The sequence below is a fragment of the Etheostoma spectabile genome, chromosome 2 (assembly GCF_008692095.1).
Source record: "Etheostoma spectabile isolate EspeVRDwgs_2016 chromosome 2, UIUC_Espe_1.0, whole genome shotgun sequence".
Classification (NCBI taxonomy): domain Eukaryota; kingdom Metazoa; phylum Chordata; class Actinopteri; order Perciformes; family Percidae; genus Etheostoma; species Etheostoma spectabile.
Window position 1 is genome coordinate 6,567,640 of NC_045734.1, and position 4,495 is coordinate 6,572,134.

General features: G+C 38.8%; 1 protein-coding gene across 1 annotated transcript in view; it reads right to left on the reverse strand.

Annotated features, from left to right (window-relative positions):
* LOC116705481 (suppressor of cytokine signaling 1) overlaps positions 1-2,433 on the reverse strand; it is a 6,274-nt gene extending 3,841 nt beyond the window's left edge. The window contains exon 1 of the mRNA XM_032541687.1: positions 2,176-2,433. The gene's annotated coding sequence lies outside the window, so the exon portion shown is untranslated. The remainder of the gene's footprint in view (positions 1-2,175) is intronic.
* Between the last annotated feature and the right edge of the window lie 2,062 nt (positions 2,434-4,495).

A 4,495-nucleotide genomic window follows, 5' to 3' on the forward strand; every position in this document is an offset into this window, starting at 1 on the left:
GAGATCTGAGGAGCAGTTAACCATAGTCCTCAGAAATCCACCATGGTTTAAACACAAAAAAAGTGCAAGGTAACAGACATCTGGCAGAGAAGAAGGACTTAGGGTGGAATTTCCAACGGCACCAAAAGCAATCCCAGACGTGGAAGGTCGTGGATATAGACTAGGTTGGTCCGGATTCTTTGGCCAGATTATAGCTCTGAATCCACAACTCATTCTCTTAAAACTCAGTTTTATTTCTTCACCAACCTTCGAGGAATTGTATCTGTTCTTTATGCTCCACTTTTCCAGTTAATTTCTAATTGTGTATGTCTGTTGTTTGGTGCAGCAAGGCAATGTTCAGTGGGTTTTTAGAGCTTTTTTGCTCTGCCGCAGCAGAAAATGACACAGTGTGAGTGGCGTGGGTGAACCAAAAAGAAGTTGCGTCTGGACAACAATGAGCTGGAACTCACTATAAAGCTCTGTGAAGCCAAAAGGGGCTGCAGATTCATTCCGCTGATAATTCTCTGTAAGGTTCATCACTACAAACAAGTTTCACAACATCATTTGATACATTTCTACTATTAATGTATCAATTAAAGGCCATTTGTGTGTGTGTGTACACACCCAATGCATTATCAGGTCACGTGACATTATTTTTTATGACAATCGCTGGGAAGGGCGGACAAAAAAATACTTTCACTTTCTCAATCAAGCAAGACTAAAGAAGAAAGAAAATCTATGGCTTTCCTCTGTTTTAACCTACATTCATTTGTGTACAAATACACCAACATGTTAGTATACACACACAGACTGTAATTATCATAAAAAGTAAGTACAATTATAAAAAGTACATTATTAAAAAGCTTATTTCCAGAGCAAAGTGCCTTAAAAAAAGACTGACGTCAGACTGAAAATACAAACACAATACGCCTAACTTGTTACGTTTTTGTATACTTAATAATACTATAGATTTAAATATTATAATACATTTACTGAATATGTGTAAGCACTATATAAAGATGAAAGTAGAGTTGTCTCTTTTTATAACCTTTGCCTTGTTTTAACGCATTTTACAACATCTGAAGAAATGCTTTACTGCATAAAAAAAGGTTTGATATTCATTATTATATTTCAAATTTTAGGTTAAAATGCTTCACAACAAGATTGCTTCAAATGCATCTCTTGGTTGTTCTTTTGATACTTAAAGTCTTATTTTATTATTTTACTTTTTACTTAACCTCTTTGCTGACATGGTGAAGAGTGCGTCTCACTCTAATCTTAATCTGGATGCTTCATCAAACATTTCAATCTCAGTTTATATCTCATAAACTTGATTGGTCACTTTTATGAAGAAGAAAGATGCATCCAACTGGAATCAGTTTCCAGTAAGTCCTGTAACTCCGGGACCTTTTCTTCTCAGCTCACACAGAGCTGACAGTCTGACAATTATAGAACATTTATAACACTTTCTTTTGTTTCGGTTCTGTGCGTAATATTGGATTTAAAAGGAAACAATGACTATGTGGTTTAACAACCAGAAGGTTTAATGAACAGTGTGTAGACGGCATAGCTTTTGAATCAGGGCAGCTGTGCTCTGGCTCTGGATCAAGTAACCTAATATTGACTCAAAGTGAAGTCAGGCGTCCAGCACTTTACCTAGTAATGTCAACTGAGATCCAATGTGCTGAAGTTTAGAAACATCACAAAAAACCCCAAAAAATCACTGTGTCCAAATATTCTGAGTTCAGAACAAGAAGTGGGAAAACATCAAAGAAAACGTGCTAAAAAAAAAACCCCAAAGGAATATATGTCATTGTAAAAACGCAGGCCTTTTACTTTTATTTTACACATGATGGAATGTGAATGGGGTGATCTGACATGTTGATGACACTGGGGTCGGTCTGGTTTAATCTCAAAAATATGAGTTGATGTCACTGGGAGAGGTTAACTTAATTCCCACCACTAACGGAAATCCAAATTAATTAACTTCTTTGAAATCCAATTCCTATTTAAAGTTATGAAGCCTACAGTAAGAGCGTCAGCTTCAGATGAATGTGTGTGTTTTCTGGATTATAGTTTTGGTACCTGTTGAGTTTACATGAATGAACATTTGTTATGACTGGCACAAGAAAAAAAGAAAAAAAAAACTTTTGTAGGTCTGCAGTGAAATGTGTATTTATGAAACAGCTCACTTACTTGCAATGACTGACCGTCAGAGTCTAGTCGAGTCCGAGCAGCAGTGAGCTTCAGTCAGCTTCTTCCCGCCGGAGGTCGCAGCTCTTTGTGAGAAGAAACACACTTTCGGTTAAAGTTAGCGCTGGGCTGGAGGCGGGGCCGCTACTTTTTTATTAAAGCCTGACAAGGAGCTGTAAAACAATACCCATCAGCTCGATCTTAAAGGAGGAATTCATTGAAACACACACACGCGCGCACGCACTCACACACACACACACACACGCACGCACACATACACACACATGTTCAGGTGCTGTTGCTTTCGCTTTCACTTCAACCCGTGGATTCTCTTAAATCACGTGATCTGCCAGCAGCGAGAGAGAGAGAGAGAGAGAGAGAGAGAGAGAGAGAGTTCATGTGTTTTTGAGCCTTTATGTCTCTTAACTTATAACTTATAAAATAACTTAAAAACACGGTTTAACGCAGAGTGCATTCAATTAAAGGATCTCTCGTGCGTTTTACTTTTGAACTAGCCTATGCAAAAAACAGAAATGAACTTCACAGAAATGAACTAGCCTATGCAAAACACTTCTTCCCATCAAAATGAATGTGAAAATAACTGATTGACGCATCGGAACATGTTTGGTATATCAAGAATTACACGTAAACAATTGCCTTGACAAACAAGTGTCAGTCGAGCCTTCGACACAAAAGTAGTTAAATGCTTTTGCATGCAGCTTATAGGCTTATTTACTTATCTAAATGCAAAATACATTTCATGTGCAGGATACAAGGATGCAGTTCACTTTTGAACACGCGCGCACACATTTCCTGTTCTCAAATCCCCCCTGCCTTAACCTTAAACATGTAATAAAACAATATTTAAAAATAAAGAAAATAGTGGTTTGGTTGCAGTTTCTTCATTGGCAAATGGACATCTTGTGGAGTTTGCAATCTTAAAAACACACACACACACACACACACACACAGAGATGCCATGGTAACCAGCATCTCCTATCACTGAATAATGATCAGACAGTGTTTAGCTTTAACAAAGCATTTATTAAGTAGATTCAGCTACATTCTCACACTCTTCGGTAGTGTCACGTCGTTTCTCCACATTGTAATTGATCATTAGTGAACGTGACTGTTAGAGGTCCATGTTTCAGCCCGTGGAAGTGGACGCCTGCTTTTCTTTGTTGTTTTGCCTGTGCATCCAGTAGGCTGCAGCCGTTACAGCAAAGATCCCGTATGTAGCCAAGACACACTGGAAGAAAGCGGAGGACATATTTCTGACTGAGGGCACTTGATATATAAAAACATAATACATGTTCATACTGAATGGAGCCTGTGTGTGTATTATGTACATTTCTGCGACCCTGCAGAGTGTAGCTATTAAAGTATTTCCTCCAACCAATCAGTTCCACAGAAGCCGGGGCCTCTTTACCAAACAGCTGCTTCTGAAAAACACACAAAAAAACAACACACACCCACACACAGTAAGAGGAAGCTCTACAGACTACTTGATTTTTTTTCTATTGCACGTCATTCTCTCATCTTTTTCATTATTAACATGTGTGGTATAGTTACTGTATCTAAGAAGATAATTGCACCAAATACAGGCAGTTTAAAACATGGCAACTGTATTGTCAATTTCGGCAACCAAAAGCTGATGCCTGGTTGCCAAGCCGGCAACCACTTTAAAAAGTTAGTGTGAATTGGTGAATGTATGAATTTTAAAGCTACCTCTGTTGAAGGTGCTGTAGGGATTGCAAAGATCCAGGGCTTAGCTGAAGAATTTGAACATCGACAACTTCTCAGGGACTGAGGGAATTCCCTGCTACTTGAAAACAAAGAAGATGGCTGCTGCAGTTGGCGAACAGCGGCCTTTCGAATAAGCTCTGGAAGACTTGGAGTTAAGCATGGAAGTCCTTCTTAAAAAAGGGAAGATGTGTTCGGAGTTTTACAGACCACATACGGCAAACGTTTAATCTATCAGCTAGCGTTGCTCTGGTTGGTTGTAGCGCTATCCTATTGCGTGCAGATGGAATTTGAAAGACAACCGTTTATCCCGCCCCTCGGATTGAGCCCTGCCAACGCTGAGTTCCCAGACCCAACATCTTGAACTGATTCTTGATGGGAACCAGTCTATCAAACATTATAAAACATCAATAACTAATGCAAAAACGAAAACTTAATTTCAAAACTATGTGTTAAGAAATTCAGCAATTTCTCCACAAGTGTCAGGGCCGGTTCGAGCTGCAAGCACAAAAAAAGAAGTGATACTTGAAATACTTTTACTTGTTTAAACAGTTTGTTGAGAGGCATGACCAGGCAGAAC